Here is a 19,249-nt window from a genome sequence, read left to right as displayed (position 1 = left end):
GGATGTTATCAATAACAACTGAAATTAAGTATTGAATTTAGTTCACTGGTTTCAGCCCTAAGATCAGACAGCATTAATACTCGTATGTGTATTAAAGCAGAACACCTCATATCAGACCACAACAGCTACCTCAGCCCTTCTCATTGGCTTTCTGTGATACATTTTACAATTACCATTATGACCTTTCACAGTGAGGCAGTGGACCAGAGGCACGGGCTTGGTATGGTTCAGTGATCCCGTCTAAACATTTGAGTGAAAGGAGAAGGGGGCAAAGGAGATCAAGCCTCACTTTCAGTGAGTCAGGCTCTCTACTATAAGAGCTGTCTAGTATAGAAGATCAATCAACTACAAGTACTTATACTCAGTTCTTTAGTCCTTAAGTGATAGGATGTAGTCCCAGACCAGGAGCAAACACTAAAGGTGAAAATTGGGTTCCAGTTGGCTGTGTACCTATGCTTGAATCTTTATATCATTGTAAGGCTAAAACTCAGACAGAGATACTTATGTTTTTATGAGTGGCAAACAATATTAGTCTCCTGGTGCCTTATTAGGTTCTCAAAAGACTATGTTTTTTCTTATGGTGTTCGCAGAATTTGCAACAAGCTAACATTAGAGAGTAGAAATATGGCCCATTATTATGAACAGATAGGATTCCAGTAGGCAGAGTTGAGTTGTTTGCCTAGTTCTGGGTTTAATTTTCTTTTTTCTTAAGAAAAAGCAGTCGTCCTCAAACTCCATTAAAAATACAGTAAATGTTTACAAAAAGAAGTAAATGCATTGTAATACTCAAAGCAGAAGGGAGAGAGACCAGTGATTTTTATGATTTCTGAAAACAGAAAGCAGATGGGATAGCAACAACAGATAAACCACCTCAGAACCCACAAATGTGGCTAAGTGAAGGGAAAAGATGTTTTTCCAGGCAGAGCCTCAAACGGCTCCAAGGTCAGTGTGGGTAGTTACAGGGGAAAGGAGTGAGCTGTGAGTAACAAAGGACTACTCCTTTCTAACGAACTTTACATTCTATTTTAGTCACCTACCACAAGAGCCACACCTTGTCATCACCCAAACTACCCCACAATGAATCATTCCTATAGACAGATTATATTTCCACTATACCTGGAGAAATTTTAAAGGGAAGCTTTGTGATAAATTTGTATAACAAGAAAAAAGTGGGATAATAGTCCAACCACAAAATTGTTCAACCACAGATTGATCAAATAAATTGTGACATATCCATGCAATGAAATTTCATGCATCCAATTAATGTTACTTTAATCATTGTTTAATTATTTGGATGCAGATAGTTGGATTACCCCATATCATAAAACAACACACATATACGTATATAACAATATATGTATATGTTAAAAGAGTTAACTACAGAAAAAGAAAGACTTAAAGAAATAAAGAACAGGAAAATACGAAATCTTGGAAAGCCCTTTTTAAGCATTATGCTGAAGACAGAAGTCATTAAGGAAAATATTTATATAATTGACATGAAATGTACTTTATATTTTAAAAATGTATTGAAAAAACATATTTTTTAAATGTTAGGAAGAAGGCAAATGATTAACTGAGAGGAATAGTTGTAATGAACGTGGCAGATCAATATCCTACATCTGTAACAAGTTCTTACAAATCAATTTTAAAAACCATTAATACCCCCAATTAAAGAAGAGGGCCAAGAAAATGAATGGGAAACTTATTGAGGAAAATATGTGAATAACCAAAGAAGTATACATTAAAACAAAAATTAGATACCAATTAAATATCTTTCATAGACAAAAATGTTTAAAGATGGTCCCTAACCTGGCTGAAAGTGCAGAGAAATGGGCACTTTCTTACACTGTCATAAGAAATAGACACTTACAACTTCTCTGGAATACAATTTGACCACATGAATCCAAAAACTTTAAAACCAGCATGTCCTTGAATCCAGACAGAGTTGCTTTATCTTTTTGGACTTCTAACCAGAAAGTGTGGGCTGGCTCCTGATGGAAGTGCACCTTCAGGGCTCGATTCCGAATTGAGTGCTGGATCTAAGCCATGGAGTCTTCTAACATAATCGGCCAGGCCAAGGAGGAGACAGCAGAGGGGAGAAGTAAGAGAGAAGGAACTACCAGAAAACAGGAGAAGCACTAAGAGCTCGTAGCATTATGGAAGCCAGAAGAAGAAAGCAGTGTAAGAAGGATGGAGTCCTCAGCTGTATCAGTTGCTGCCAAGTGACTGAATAAACTGAAGATAAAGACGTGTTCCCTGAATTTGGCAACGTAGAGCTTGTTTGTAACTTGCCAAGCAGTTTCAATGGAGTGGTAAGAATGGAGGCAAGATCGAATTTGGTTGAAGGTTTTATAGTGTCTAATAGATAAAAACAAACTGGTTGATTAGGAAAAGTATAATTGTTCCAGACACTTAGACCAGACATCATGTTTTCCACTGGGACCTCTTACACCCAACATATAAGATTGGGCATGACATTTCTCAACAATATCTCTGCAATAAACACAAGATTCATAGACTTGCCCCTTAATGTTCGACATCCAAGATATATGAGGACTGACAAATAAGTTTGTGAACTTGCCACCGTGCGCCTACATTGGCAGCACTGTACAAACAGCTCGGTAAGGTTTCATAATCTTGGTATATCAGTGTCTCACAGCTGTGTTTGTGTCAATGTGTGGCGGTGTCTTGCTGAGTGCCGTTCATTATTGTTGTTGCATGTTTTTGTGTGCCGTTGAGAGAATATCTGAGTTTGAATTAGAGCAACAAACAAATATTAAATTTCTTGTTAAACTTGGCAAGTGTGAAAATGAAATCAGGGACATGTTAGTCCAAGTGTATGGGGATAATGCCATGAAGAAACGGCAGTGTACAAATGGATTAAACATTTTTCTGAGGGGAGAGAATGCGTCAGTGATGAAGAGAGGTCAGGGCGGCCAGTAAGGAGCAGAACTGATAAAAACACTGCAAAATTTCACTGAATTCTGTGTCAAAATCTTCGGCTGATTGTGAGAAGCATAGCAGACCAAGTAAATATAGATAGAGAAACAGTTAGGAAAATCTTAACTGAAAATCTTGGCATGAGAAATGTCTACATAAAAATGGTCCTGAAGGAGCTCACTGATGAACAAAAGCAAAGGAGAGTCGAAGTTTGCCAAGGCCTTTGGAGAGGCAAGACGATGTTTTGTGCCATGTTACCACTGGTGATGAAACATGGGTGTACCAATACAACCCTGAAACAAAGCACTCAAGTGTACAATGGAAGTGAGCCAATTCTCCACGACTGAAAAAGAAAAAGTTCCATCAATCCAACTCAAGAGTCAAAACGATGTTGCTAACCTTTTTTTATATCAGAGGGATTATTCATTATGAATTTGTACCAACTGGACAAACAGTTAACCAAGTTTACTCTTTGGAAGTGCTGAAAAGGCTGCATGAGAAAGTTAGACAAAAATGACCTGAACTTTTCACCAACAGTTCATGGCTCTTGCATCACGACAATGCACCAGCTCACACAGCACTGTCTGTGAGGGAGTTTTTAGCCAGTAAACAAAATAACTGTATTGGAACATCCTCCCTACTCACCTGAACTGGCCCCCACTGACTTCTTTCTTTACCTGAAGATAAAGGAAATATTGAAAGGAAGACATTTTGATGTCATTCAGGACATCAAGGGTAATACAACCAAGGGTATTGGTTCTGATGGCCATTCCAGAAAAAGAGTTCCAAAATTTCTTTGAAGAGTGGACTAGGGGCTGGCATCAGTGCATAGCTTCCCAAGGGGAATACTTCGAAGGTGACCATAGTGATGTTCATCAATGAGGTATGTAGCACTTTTTCTAGGATGAGTTTGTGAACTTAATTGTCATGCCTTGTATGATATATAGGCTTTTCGTCACTGGGTGAAAAATTGGGCTAACTGATTATTTTATTTGGAATATGGTTATTTCATGTAATAATTCCATATAATAACCATAAATGGTTAATGAAATAGGCTAAAGCCCTTCCAATTGTAAGTGTCTATGAATACTCCCTTTCCTGGGAGAGGGCTAGGCTTGCTTTCATCTTTCAATGGTGGTAATCCTAATGCTTAACTTAGTTCGAAAAAATATGAACTAAGTTAAGCATTTATCATCCACAGGAACTGAAGGGGATATGAGACTGTTAATTAATGTTGAACAAAAAGATTGCTGAGTAAGAGAGAGGACCCATTAAAGGTCAAAAAGCCTTAATTTACACATTTCAGTAAAATTTGCAAAAAGAGACAAGCCCTGCTGGAGAAAAAGCAATTTTCAGAGGCACTAGAGAGTTGGGCAGACCTGGGCACATTCAAGTTTGGCTCAGTTGTTTTTAATATGGAAGCTGAGATTTAATAGCATTTAGAAAGCTACACTGATTGTCTTAACTATACTCAAGCAGCTCAGCCTATAGTTAAGAGTGCATGCAGGCTGCAAGGAAAGACCAGCCAGAGTCTTTATCTCTAAATAGCTCTGTGGCCTGGCCAAGTTAACCCCTTCAACCTCCAGCTCCCTCATCTGTAAAATGGGGAGTGATAATAATATATGCTTCACAGGGCTGCTGTGAAAAGTAAATTTGACAATGCCTGAGACTTTTAGTAAGTACTGAAAATACAGGACTTACTAAATAGTAAGTACAACATCATGGTTTGAGAAGTCTTTTTTCCTGAAACCAGGGAGCAAACTGGATTATGTAAACTACATTTCTAAGAGAGCTTCCATATGGGGCCAGTCTCTTTTCCACCTAATTGACACTACAACTCCCTTCCTCTCCCACCAAAAAAAAAGTGGATTTTAAGTGAGGGGTCTGTTTAGGGAGTGCAGTGTTTGTGAATAGAAACATTCCAGGGGTTTCTTGTTCCAGAGATGAGAGAGAAAATTCCCATAAGAGTTGGAAAGTTTGAGGATGTGTATAGGACCAACATCTTGGAGCCTGGTTAGAAATCACACTCATTGCCAGGCTTGTTAAATTGCCTTGGAATGACCACAGAAAAGGAAAAGCACCGGGGAGTGATGGTGCACTGATAGGGCCAGCCAGAGAGGGGACAAGTCTACCTCCTTCCACTTCCAAGTTCCTAAAACATACTGAAGATGGATCCCACCTTGAGAACTTGGATCCTGGAGTGTAGATGATTTTCGAGGATGCAAACTGGCTGCAAACCAATGAAGAACACCCTATGTTGCTTAGGAGAGTTGACTAGGGTTGGGTGAGAACTCTCACCAGCCAGACCTGTACACCATCCTCTGTCTAGACTGAGGCTGCTGGCAGTGAGCCCGATGGTAGGTGGTGGAGAAGACCAAGAGGAAGGGACAGCAGCCTCTCCTGGGCCAGTCACCTGAGATAACATTGCTTCACTCTCAGAAGAGTGTATCCAGAGAATTGGGAGGGGGATTATTGGGGAAAAGATCCCTTCCGACCTCCCCCAGGCTCCCAAACCACTGGAGTCTCAAGGCTAAATTATAGTGTTAGGAAGAAAATATCTAAGTCTTTCTAACTGAACTGAAATTCTTAGTAATGAGAATTCACTGATAAGCTTTGGGATTGGGTTAAGATGTGGTTAAGAAAAAAGGAAAGATTAGCAGAACATGGTCATAAAACAGTTACTGGAAAAATAAATCAGACTTGTGCATTAAGGACCTGAAATTCCTCATCTAGTAAGTTGCAGTTATTGTCTGAAAATTATTATTCTTTTTCTTACCTAGTCTCTTGTTTCTTTTTATGGGTTTTGTGTTCACATTATCTATTATGAAAAGATTCATGTTTATTTTCCCCACAGAATCCTAGTAATAGAACATAAATGCCTAAGATATAAATGAAGACATGCCCTTGTTTGCTTTCTTGCTACTTTATCACAAAGATTTCCAGAACAGCACATGTTTTTAATAACTTACATGTTCCTTTTTTATAATTGTAATATAGATGCTTTGTAAACATGTGGACTCAAAAAAAAGTCTTTCACACCGCATTATCCAGCTATAACCCTGTTAATACTTACTTTACATTCTTCCTAACTCATATATACACTTTTAAAAAAATAAAGTGTGTCAAATTGTCCAAACTATTTTGTAACCTTTTTTCACTTTTAGCACTTAGAAGAGTACTTGGTAATCATAATTTCTCAACAAATACTTGTCGAATAAATGAACATATTTTTGTGTCATTAAACATTTTTTGGTGGCCTCTTTTTTTCATCACAATGGTATAGAATTGCATTGTGTGAATTATCATGCTGGACCTAAGCAGGCCCTGGAGAGCTAAGGGGGCACAAGGAGTGTGATGGACACCGAGATGGCCATGCAGGCACCTCAAGGGGGGACGTGCTGCCCAGCTGCTGGGAGTACTGGCAGCTCCAGCCTCCACTGTCAGACCCTTCAGGGATTGTGTCTTCCACAGAAAGCCACTTTCCAGGGCGACCCACATCTGAGGACTGATCACAGGGGGCTGATGCGGAACAACTGTGGCAGGCCATCCTCCGATGTTTCCTGGAGCTGGGAGAAGGGGTGCTACCCAAGGCTGTCCCACCTGCAAGGCAGCTCAACTTCTCTCTCTGCCCAAGCCTATTTCTTCCATCTCCCTTCAATGGGTGTTTAATCCCTAGTAAATATACTGCACGCTAAACTCTGTTTCAGAATTGATGTCCTGAAAAACCTAACCTGTTACAAAGATGGTCCTCACCCATGAGAGTTCTGAGTCTGTTGATGAAAGCACCCAGTGAATGTTAACATTACTGCCATTACCCATCACTAAAACCAGGCAAAATAAACCGGTGCATGTCTATCAGGAGATGTTACGTAGCCATTGAAAGAAATGTGGCTTTTTTTGTTGAAATATTGTTGGTGCTCTGTATGACACGCGATGGCTCCAGAAAAAGGCAGGAAAGAAAGTGGAAGGAGAGGGGAGAAGAGAGAAGGGCAGGGGGGCGAGAGGAGGAGAGAAATAATTATTACTTGAGGCCTGTCACTATGACTGAATTTCTCCCAATCTGTTTCCAGATCTCTTGCCCCTTATTATTCATCTATGGACCCCCTCAGTGTGAGCATTACTTGGGTAATGACTATGCCCATAAAGGTAGCATACGCAAGTTATGAAAACTGAAATCAGACATGATGTTGAACAGATAAACATGAACCAGCATGACTATTTACAGTCAGAACAATAGACAGGCCTTTTAAATGCACAAAAGCAGAATAAAGGATCACAACCACACTCATAAAAGCAAATCCAACCAAAATAAAAGCAAAAGCCCTGAGAGTGTGTTCAAGGAAAGCCCAGATCAAGGAGGAATCCAGAGGAGTGATGAACTGAGCCCTGTATGTCAAGGTGTTTCCATCTGTCAGAATCACACATTCCAAAGCAGCAGAGGGTCACTGACCGAAAACTTCCTGTTACTGCTGACCTCGGGAGGCAGGCTCAGACAGCATCAGGCCCAGCCCATGTGAGATGCCTCCTCCCAATCACAGACCCCCCTTCCCTGGTCCTGAAAGTTCACAGAATTCCCGAAGGGTAGAAAAGCATCGCAGGCTAGCTCGGCTTGCAGAGTGGGCCACCACAGCACCAGGAGGAGGAAGAGCAGGCTCCGTGAGTAGACTGATTTCACTCTGAGTTTGGGTTACTTTCTGGGGAGGGGAGTGAGCAGTCTGACAGGAAAAGGGGAAGAAGTTAATTTCCTGCCATTTTTTTGTAATTTAGGACATTGTGATTGTTCTGTTCTCTTTTACTTTATACAAATTGCGTTCTTAAACCCTTTGACATTATCCAGTTCTCAGAACTGAGATGAAAATTCTGCTGAGAGTATTACTCATCCATCCTGATTTCTACCTCAAATTTCCTCACAGGAAGACCAAGAAAAACTCAAGAACCCTGGGAAAACCTGTATCTCAGGGTTAAATCTCAGATTACCTTTGTGGACCCCTAGTTTCCTTGTGAAGTCAGAAAAGCAAAAGAAATTTTAAGGAAACCGGTCATGTTCTTTCCTAATAATCTGTCTCAGCCTAGCAGAAAGAAAGTTTTCTGGTCTCCTGGTCAGAAATCATTTCGTCCTGCCAACTCATAAAGGGATTTATGAGGCAATTTACTCAGGGTTCTTCTCTGCAAACAGTTCTACTTAATAAATGCCTCACTTAAAATAAGTCAACAAATTAGCTTTACCTATACATCGTTATTGTTACATAATTTATTTTTATTCTTCACCAATTGGTTTATCCACCAAGAGCTGCAGGTCCAAAGTACAGCTTTTTTTCTAACATTTCTGCACATAACACAAATTAAGTTTCGAGTAATGCTGGTATTATTTTATGTTTATAAGTTTAAAACCCCAGCTATAACTAGCTTTAAATATTTTTATGATTTTTGTATTTTCATTAATTTTAATGTCGTTTTAATCAAAGACAATGTTTATTGACCATTTCTTTCCTGACTAGACAAAAGCACTCACTTAGATTTTATATATATACATATTTCAGATACATATGTAACTTTAGTTACATAGTTTTCAAACTTTGTAAAGAAATGGTTTTTCTTTTGATTAACTCTTCTCTATGAGGAGAAAATTTTCTTTCTTTTTTGCTTTCTGCTACAACAGACTTACTTGCTTTCTGCTACAATAGGCTTAAAAATCAACTCACCTCTTTTTTTTAACTACCTGGAAAGAATCATAGACTTTTAGATGCAAAGGGGACCTTAGACACCATCTTAGTCAAGAAAAACAAAACTGAAATCTCAGAATTTCTTTTTTGATCTCGCCTCTTACCTTCTTACCCAGAGCAAACACCGATCAGCTCTAGAATATGCTGTACCCTGCGGCTGGAATCTGGACCTCATGGCCGTGCAGGCTGCCACATCCCTGAAGGGCTACTGTTCCCTAACTGGGGCAGAGACCAAATTCATGAGGAGGTACCATGACCTCACATCCTCCAAGGACTCTCTGTAGTATTGCTGCCTTGGGGCTGGACATCCCCCTGGCATGGCCCATGCCTTAGGTCCTCACTTAGCTGAGAGGGCCTGAGCCATTGCTCATCTTAGCCCTTGATTTCAAATGGGTGAATGACTCCGAGATCATCACAGCTAGCATCAGAAGTCTAGAGCATCTACGTCATTGATTACATTCCCCAAATTGACTTTCTATCCCCGTGGCAATCTTGTGGTTACCCATTGTGCTTTCTAATCCCCTCACCTTCCACCTTATCCCCACCACCCCTCCCATCTAGCACCTCTGTTTTTCCTCTATATCTCTGAGACTGTTTCTGATTAGTTCCTTCATTTGTTCTTTTCTTTAGATTCCACATATACGTGAGATCAAATGGTATTTGTCTTTCTTGGTCTGACTTATTTCACTTAGCATAATGTTCTCTAGGTCCATCTGCCTGATCACTGCACTGTACACCTGCAGATGAAGCTGAACAATAATGAATGTCAACTACAATATGTATATATATCTATATCTATATGTATGTATATATGTATGGTTACAAGAAACAAGAAGTGGAATACAGCATTAGGAATAGAGACAGTGGAAATGCAATGGCTGTGTGTGATGTCAGAGGGGTAGTACATTGGGGGAAGAGGATTATCATTGTGTGAGGGATATAAATGATAAATGTCTAACTGTTGCATTGTTTTGTACACCTGAAACTAATTTTTTAAAAAAAAAGAAGAAGAAGTCTAGAGCAGTGCTATCCCATAGAAAGTTCTGTGAGGATGGAAATGTTCTATACAATAGCCACTAACCACATGTGGCTGTTGAGCACTTGAGATGTAGCTAGCATAACTAAAGAACGGAATTTGTATTTAATGGAAGTAATTTGGATTTAAATAGCTACATGTAGCTACTAGTTACCATTTTAGTTAGAGCAGGTTTAGAGCTTTAAAGCAAGACAAACTAGTGGGTGCTGTGATCTGTGGGTAACATGTCCATGGGAAAAAGTTCCTCTTTTTATCATTCCCAGAGACTCATCCTACCCTAAATTTAAGTAGAATAGCAATTGTCCTGATTGGAAAACCTCCACACCCATCGTTATTCTCAACCTCTTAAGTCACACAATTATCTACTCTTGTTCTGGGTTTCAGGGTCAGGGTTAAAGCAACAGCATATTGTGTTCCTTGTTTCTTCCTCTCCTATTTCTCCTTCCATTTTCTTTTGTTAATCCACATTTCTCTAACATGAGCTAGAGTTTGAGGTGTGGTTTGTGTTATTTGCTCTAACAAACTTGGGTGAGGAAAAGAGGTAACGAACTTGAAAAAAATGATCTCATGCTTGTTGGGTGAGTTTCACTTCTTGTTCTTCTGCTTTGAAAATTGATTTGTTTAGTGAGCAGTCAATGGTTTTCAGACCTACTCAATGTGTCTGGAAACATCAACACTATGAATATGAATAATATTTATAAGAATGAAGGCACAAGAAAAAAAAAGAAATAAAACTCTAGCCTTTTAAAATATCTCCACTCCTCAGAGCAAAAGAACTCCCAGGATGTTGAGCAATTCGAGGAAATTATCGTGGTGCCAGGGTGGGGCTCACAGGTGTTGTTCCTTCTGTGGAAAACATTTTGAGGTGAGCTGCCCTCTTTCAGTCAGGGTCAATATCGTTCCCGAGTGGATAGCTGCTACTCTGCCCTCTACCAATACCACTTTTTAAAACGTCCCCCATTCTATTTGTATTCTTTCTAGCCCTGCCAGTTTAAAAAAAAAAAAAAAATCTAATACATATGAGGGAAGTGCTACTTTGAAATCACACAAGAAATTTTCAGTAGACCCCATATTTGGGGTCCCAAAAGCAGGGGAAGAAAGGAAGATACATCCAACTATCAAGAGTCAGTCTCTATCCAGAGATCGCCCAAGCCCCAAATCATGAATTAGGAAGGAGGTTTGCCATTTTAGGTTCTATCTTCTCCTTGGTTCTCTTTCCTTCTCATGGAGGAATTCCTCTCCCTTTGGAAATATGAGGATGGGATCTAATTACATCCTTTACAATGAGGCATTGACATTGATGGCTCATGACACTCAATGTGCCTCTTTTACATGTAGTATCTGAATTCTAATCAGAAACAGTATAGAGTGATTCTCTAGTTGTGAGATTTTGTCAATTAGGGTGAAGAGTGAAGAAAATTTTGAATGGAGGGCGAGAGAAGGCTCTCTCCTTGCCAGCTTTGTTATGTGACTCCCCTTGTGGCTGAACTTGTAAGGGGAAAGGGCAGGCTCAAGAGCAGGGCGCTGGGAGTTTGTCTTAACTTTAAAGAAATATAAAGGGAGGTAGTATCCCCCTACCTTAAAAAGAAAAAATGGTTAGCAACAAATTCAACATAAGACTGGCTTAAGAATCAGGAGATCAGAACTCAAATTTTGACTCTGCAACGACACATCGATGGTCTTGAGACAGTCACTGCCCTTCTTGGAGCTTTAGTTTCCTCATCTGAACAATGAGGGGGCTGACTACCAAGCCTCTAAATTCCCGGTCTGTCAGAACTGATCGTCTATCATGACATGAATGGGCACATGGCCAACAATGGCACGAGGATAAATGACACTTTAATTTCTCCCTAATCACATACATTTCTCGGAAGACGAAAACTACCAAGAGTGTAGTCATTGATTTCTAGGTGTGCTCACCAGTTAACTTGAAAGTATAATTTTGCTTCTTTAGTGAAATTATTTGTCAAATTGACTTTTTTTCTTTTTAATGTACAGCAACCTATTCCTTTGTGGGTTCAGAATAACTCATTAGACAAACTTGGGTAAAGAAAAGAGGTAACAAAACACCAGGCTGGATTGCCATGGAAGAGGGTAATAGGGAAGAAAAGCCACACACACATAACCACCAAACAGGAAGTGATTTGAGCTCCCTTGAAGAGCTGTTTGCTTAGGGCGGAAAGAGGGACAGAGGAAAGAAAGGATAATTCTGAGCAGGGGTAGTTGGGGAAAGAAAAGGTTTCAGCTGAGCTTCAGAAGATGATAAAGACTTCAATAGGGAGAAAGGAGAGAGGGGATCCCAAAAGGAAAGGCAACCTGAGCACAACCTGGTCACATGACCAAGACTCTCAGGGGAGCAGAGAAAGATAAGCAGCAGGGCATTTGAAACCTGGTTGGTACTGTCTTGAATACAAGCTAAGGAGCTTGTACTTTGTCTCTTAGGTTATCCAAACTCTTTTCCACAGGCTAGGAGAATGAAATGGTGCGGTCTGGACAAATACTGTCTCCAAGAGCTGAAAAGCCCAAAAGTTTTCAAATTTTCACTGCAGCACAATAGAAGAGAAATCTGTATTTGAAGAAGTTGATCAGCAAGAGAGAATGGGTGAACAAGTGGAGTCATCTGGCAATAGGAAGTCAGAAGGAGTCTGTGGCAGAGCTTGTGGGGGCAGCGAGTGCTATCTAGGGATTTCCTTTGAATGGAGGCTATAGGGAGCTTTTATAGGTGTTTAAGCAGGGGAGGGATACAAAATGAGAGCTGTGTTTTAAGATAAGAGGATCTTAAGACTGATTAAGCGGCTGGCACTTAGAAGGCATTTTTATCTCTGCAGAACACCACAAAGTGTTGATATGTTAAATTTAAAATAATTAAGTAGATCATTTTGGCCTAGATTCATACTACAAACTAGATTCTAGCTTGAGAGGTGGTAGCAAGCACACAACACTTAAGAAACATTTGTGAGAGAAAAATGCTTAAAATGACAAATATTGATCATTATTTTTTCTTCAAATTAGGAAATGATTGCAATTACTCAATTCTGGCATCAAAACATGTCGCCCCAGTAGGTGGAACATCTGTGCTCTGTAGGCTCATTTGAGAAACTCTAGTTGAGAAGTTCGCTCTGAAAGCACTGTGTGCAATGAAAATAGAATCTATTGAATTCATCTGAATTAGGGACTGGTGGTGGGAATTGGAAGGAAAGAATAAAATGGTCTTAGGAAACGTCAAGAAATGATCATTTACTTCAAGGAATTGGCTTGCATGCTTGTTGGGGGCTGGCAAAATCTGTAGAGCAGGCCAGCAGCCGGAAAATTCAGGTATGAAGTTGATGTTGCAGTCTTGAGTCTGAAATCTGCAGACTGCAAACTCAGGGTGTCTATGTTGCAATCTTGAGGCAGAATTGCTCCTTTTTCAGGAAACCTTAGTCTTTGCTCTTAAGCCTTTTGACTTTTGATTGGATGACATCCACCCACTTTATGGAGAGTAATCTGCTTTAATCAAAGTCTACCAATTTAAACGTTAATCACATCTGAAAAATATATCTTCACAGCAATATCCAAACTGGTATTTGACCAAACAACTGGGCACCATACCCTAGTCAAATTAATGTATAAAATTAACAATCACAGTCTTCATTTCAATACTTCCTTATCAGGCATTTTCCATGCTTCCTTACCAGGCAGGCAGAGAAAAAACTCAAGAAGTTATTAACTTCTAAGGCACAACTACTACAGGCTCCAGAGAACACCAGTTTCTATTCTCTGTGTAGAGAAGGGCTCATTTGTCCTTCTCTTTTGTCCTTTCTCCATGCCTGTCCTCTCTGGAAAGGTCAACAAATTCATAATGTTTGCTTGTTTTTAAATAGCCGTTGGTGTAGAACTTTGTCCAAGTTTTCTTCTTTTTTAACCAGTATAAGTTCATTAGTCTGCCCTTATGCACAGACATATATAGTAGCCTTAAAAGATTCGCCAGACCTGATGGTTTTCTTTCATAGAAATCACATTGCCTTTCCTCTAAGGGTACCAGGAATGCAAGTGATTCCTCCAGCTTGTCTATTATGGAAGTAAACTCACCTGCCTCAGTTTTCCAGGGGACTTTCCTACAAGTTTTCCACTGAATGGGGATCTCTTTGATGTAGAAACTACGTAATATCAATTTACACATTTCAACCAGGGTTTTCCAACTTTACTCTTGAGTATCTTCTAAACTTCTTGGGTCACTGCCTTCTGAGCTCAGTAATTTGCCTACAGGTTTCTTTACTGTTAATTTTAGATTAGTGGTTTCTAACCACTGTGGGGTTAGCCATATGGTTAGGAAGTTTGGAGCTAATAAAGGGAAGCTCTGTGAGGCCCAGACTCCCTTCTCTTATTTCAGTCAAAATTTATCTGTTTTTATATATTGGAGTTCCATATTGAAATCATATTTCCTTTGAAAATGTGGCTATGTTTTAAAAGAGAATTAAATCACTAGTTTTAGGTGCCTTCACCATTAACTAGTCTATTAGCTCTGGCCTGTTTGCCTCAAGTAACTGAGGCAAAAGTTAAGAAAATTAATATTGGTCGGGTAACTAATATTGTGTTAGAACTTCACATATAGTCTCATTTCATTTTCACAGTAACCCTTTAAGTTAAGCATTACAATACTGACTTAGAGATAAAGCTCAACAGAACTAAGTAACTACCTGAGGTCACAAAACTGCTACATGATAAAGCTAAGATGCAAACCCAGGTCTGTCCAAAGCCCATGTTCTTTCTAGTTCACCATACTCTCGAACCTGTTCTGCAATAAAGGTCTAGGCAAATAATTCATTCATATTCATTCATTCACTGAAATATACACTTTTTAAATTTTATTTTATCTGCCCTTTTATTTAGCGAAATAATTATTTGAGCGCCTATTATGTGTCAAACATTGTGCCACCTTGGACCTAGAGAGGCAAATGAAACAGGGTCCCAGTACCTTCTTCTTTGGAGACTCTTGCAGTAAAGTGCAGATGGCCTGCATAGGTTGATGTGGGAGGAAAGAAGGCACAAGGGGATCAGAACAGAGTCCTGCCTAAGTAATCTCCACGTCAGCTCGCAGTCTGGAGCAGAGGCCCCAGAGCTGGCCAAAGCCAGAGGGTTGAGGCCCAGCGGTAGGTGTTCACTGTTCAGGAATGCTGGTGGAATGCACAGAAGGGCCCTCCCCTCTGGACGCGCTGCCTGGTACCTGACTCTGGCCACAGCCCAAGCATAAGTGGGAAGCTTTTGTTCCTCTCCCCCGCAACCAAAAATTTTCCCCCATGAATCCTCCCATGGAAAATAAAAGGCACGCATGGGCAAGGCCTCCAGGCCTCTCCAACAGAGCAACCCCTGGGCGGGGAGAAGAAGTTGGAAGGGGCTGCTTCACCTCAGCCTGGGAGCCCTTGGCTGCGGGACCAGTGTCCTAGAACTCCCCTTCAAGCCTCCAGGAGTCACTGGTACGTACAACAAAACCATACCCAATATCCTACTCTTCCTAAATATGCCCCTGGTTATCATTCATAATTTCATATATTTGTAAACAATTTCGGTGTTTGCCAAACACTTCTGCATCTTTTATCTTAGTGATCACAGCAACCTCATCAAACAAGTTGGGTTTCGCCCATTTTATAAAGGCAGAAGGAGACACTGAGTGGCATTGCCCAGGATTACACAGTAAGGACAGGCCAGACTGGGGTTTGAACCCTGGCATTCTGACATCAGGTCCAGTGTGCTCACCATTGGACCACAGCCTCGAGACCACACTGTGAGCCAGCCACCAGAAGCCTACACTTGGCTCCCTAACTGCCATCCCTCTTGACATTTGTGACTTTTTGGGAGGCTGCAACAAAAGTTTTAGGTCCTCTACACACCGCTGTAGTCTAAATACAAGTGGACAAAGGGAGGCTATGAAATGCAGACTCTCACATTCATCTGTACATCCGCACCTCTCACTTCTAAAAGTTTCAGTCCCGAGGGGTAGGTGAGAAGCTGCAGGTTTGGGATACATCGAGACAGGTTTTCTAGAAAAACATGTTAGATAATGTAATACAGAATTGTACACCTGAAATCTATGTAATTTAACTAACAATTGTCACCCCAATAAATTAAAAAAAGAAAAGAAAAAAAGAAAAACATGTGTGTGCAGCACTGGATTTGGGGGAAATGTGCAAATGTTAGTGTGGTGTCAAGGGGCTAAGGAGACAAGAACCTGGAAAAGCGAGTGAAGGGAGTCCCAGTGATTCTGACCTTTGTAAAGACAGGATCGTCTGAGCAGGGAAAACGTGTCTGCTGTCTCTGCTCCAGGGGTTGGCAAAGAAGTGAGCCAGGTGTTTCTTTTTCTTCTGAAAGCATTAGACATGAGGCATGACTGTATAAACTGCAGAGTGTTAAGTAAATGATCTGGAGCCAGGCAGACCTGGGTCAGAATCTTAGCTTTTGCATTTTCTAGCCGTGTGCCCTTGGGCAAAGTAATTCATCTCTATACGCCTCCTTGTCTCCATCTGCAAAATGACAAGAAAACAGAGTCTCCCCTAGATCCTCTAGGAAGAGGCAGCTCTGCTGACACCTTGATTTTAACCCCGTTAGACCCATTTCACACTTCTGACCTCCAAACCTGTAAGAGGATAACTTTCATTTGTGTTGTTTTAAGCCACTAAGTTTGTGGTAATTTGTTACAGCCGCAATAGGATGCGAATAATGATTTTGGTCAAAATACCATCTCTCAGGTCTATTGAGAGGATGAACATAAGTGCCTAGCAATGTGCTGAGAACATCATAAGTGCTCATTAAATGACAGCTTCCATCATCATTTTGATGATGAAAGACAGGAGTGACTTTCTACGTTAGTATGTGCCACTGATGCCAGGGGCCTAGTGGTCAGCAACTTCAGACTATCTTGTCCATCAATCTACTCCTGCCATCCATATATCAACCCACAGCCAGGCTGCTTCCTGGCATTTTCTACCACATGCTTGTCTAGATTTCTTCATTCACTCTTCTTTTTGCTCAAACTCTATCTGCCTCTTTCCTTCTTTTCTCCCACTTTCGTCTGCATTTTTCCACCCTGATTCTGACTTGCAGTTCTCCCACAGAATACTCATTTGTCTATCCCTGCTTTTTAAAACTCTGTGTGGCAGAGTTGTCTTTGGGAAAATATGCATTTTATGGGACATAATTGGGTCCCTGGGGCCAAGCCCCTTTTCAGGGTCCCTTCAGCTCCTTTCTGGACCAATAAAGCCCCTCTTTTGGGGCCTGCCTACCTTCTTCCTTTTCTCCAAGGCCCTATCTCCCTCTTTATTCTATAATGTCTGGTCATCGTTGATTGAATCCATGTTGTTGTAGTCACACTTTAAATTCCATGGAAGCACAAAGTGTGTTTCGTGTGTTCTTTAGGCCCAACGAACCACCCCAAATAGGCTGCTACCTGACCAATGGGTGCCTCATCTGTAGTGCCCGATAATGGTACTGCATTTGACCTCTCCAGATTTTTGCCCTTTACTCTCTGTACTTGTGTTGTCTGAACTTCTACCTTTCACGGTCTATTTACTTGTGTTTCAAGTTTAGATGGTAACCCACCTGGTCAGGAGTAATGTCTGTGCATACCAGTCAGGGATTTTACAATGTGACCGACCCAGCTACTCGAGTAAGGTTCCCCTTGGGGGAGTTTGTGCATTAACTCATTCAGGACACTCGGGCTCCTCTCAGTCTAGCGCATAATAATCTCTGGAAAGAATGAATGACGTTTCTAAGCATGACATGACATTGCCAAGCAGAAACAAATGAATGGCATTTCTAAGCAGAAACTACCCTTAGAGATCTTGTCACAATGGCCCAGATTCTTCTATTCATTCAGCAAACTTTGAAGGAGAACCCACTATGTGCTTAATTCTGGGCCAAAAACACTTATAAATTTTAACTCCTTCAATTCCCACAGCTACTGAAGTGAATCGGAAAGGGAAAATGTTTAGAGATGTTTAAGATTACTTGGAAGGTTGTTAATATTTACATTAGAGTGTAACAATGCAGTTAAAGTTTAGCAAGGTCTGACTCAGACAGAAGGGTTGCCTCCCACTGCTCCCCACACAAATCCCGACTACAGCCAAACGGGCTAGTTTGTTATCTCATGGGCTGCCGGCTCTTCCAGCGCTCTAGTCCCTCACTTTCCTTTCCCTTCACCTGGAATGTCACCCACCTCACCTTCCTCCCCCACCCACCCACCCCTAGTCTACTTAACAAAACCATGCCTATTCTGCAAGGCTTACATCTTCCCTCTTCGGAAGCCCCTAGATGTATTAGAACTATTTAGAAACATGATAACAATCTCCTTGCATATCTTTTTATACCTCAAAATGCAAATTGTATCCTTTAATACAGTTTGATTTAGAGCATGAATGCATGAAGTGATTAATTAATTATTAATTAAACACTGAGAGGAGTGGATGGCTTTTCTCAAGGTGACTCAAGTGCAAAAGACAAAGTGACCCAAACACTTACCCTCGTGTTCATTCCACAGGGTGCTCAGGGAGGGAGAAGCCCGCTACTTTTCAGTGGGCTTACATACAGAGCACTAAACATTGTAAGTAACTTCTGGCAGCCAGTGTTGGCTGGGGGTGGAGCTTGGCCTTGAGTCACACAGACCCAAATCTCCAGCCTAGCTCTTCCACTTCCTGGTTGTATGACCCCCCCCTCCCCAAGAGAACTTAATTTACCTAAATTAAAGCTTTCGTTTCCTTATTTGCAAAATAAGCTTCCTCAGTGTTTTCCTTTTTCTACCTAATTGGGTTATAAGAATTAGATGTGTGTGTGTAAAGTACTACCTAGTGGAGTGGCACGCAGAAGGAACTAAATGTTAGTCTCTCTTTTTTACCACTCGCTCTCTGTATGACAGTGTACTTTTTTATTTGCTAACTATCTTTCATTAATTTATTTTTTTTTCTCACCTCCCTCCACCCTTCCCACCTGTCGGGAACTCGGGGTCCCAACTTCACTAATTTATTTTTAATTATAATTGACATACAGCATTATATTAGTTTCAGGTGTACAACATAGCGATTCCACATTTACATACCTTGCAAAGTGATCACCACAATAAGTCTAGTAACCGTTGGTCACCATACATAGTTATTACAATGTTATGAACTCTATTCCCTGTGCTGTACATTACATCCCCATGATTTATTTTATACCTGAAAGTTTGTAGTTCTTAATCTCCTTCCCTTTTCTGTCCCTGCCTCCTCCCCTCTGGCAACCAAAAATTGGTTCTCTGATTTCACTCATATGTGGATTCTAAAAAAACCGAAACAATTGAACAAACAAAACAAACTCATAGATCCAGAGAACAAATGCCAACTATTTTCGAAGATAACAAAATATTCTGAGAATGATCGTTTTTAACAGCTGCCCATAATCCCTCTGGGAACCCGCTGCCCACTCTGACCATGGGTTTACCCTTTGGGTTGCATACCAAGGACCCTCGGTGAGCTTCAGCCCTGCCCAGTCGTCACCACCACAGGTCTGCCCTTGCTGACTTGCAGGACCTCAACTCATCACT

At 40.8% G+C, this 19,249-nt stretch overlaps 1 protein-coding gene across 3 annotated transcripts in view; it reads left to right on the top strand.

Annotated features, from left to right (window-relative positions):
* Positions 1 to 7,439: 7,439 nt before the first annotated feature.
* UPK1B (uroplakin 1B) overlaps positions 7,440 to 19,249 on the top strand; it is a 29,351-nt gene continuing 17,541 nt past the window's right edge. The window contains exon 1 of one of the 3 annotated variants that reach the window (XM_074331568.1): positions 7,440 to 7,596. The gene's annotated coding sequence lies outside the window, so the exon portion shown is untranslated. Of the gene's footprint in view, positions 7,597 to 15,019; positions 15,156 to 19,249 lie in introns of those variants that run through there. The other 2 variants (XM_019729693.2, XM_074331569.1) reach the window with 2 other exon arrangements.

This window comes from Rhinolophus sinicus, linkage group LG01 (assembly GCF_036562045.2).
Source record: "Rhinolophus sinicus isolate RSC01 linkage group LG01, ASM3656204v1, whole genome shotgun sequence".
NCBI lineage: Eukaryota > Metazoa > Chordata > Mammalia > Chiroptera > Rhinolophidae > Rhinolophus > Rhinolophus sinicus.
This window is presented reverse-complemented; position numbering and strand designations above follow the sequence as displayed.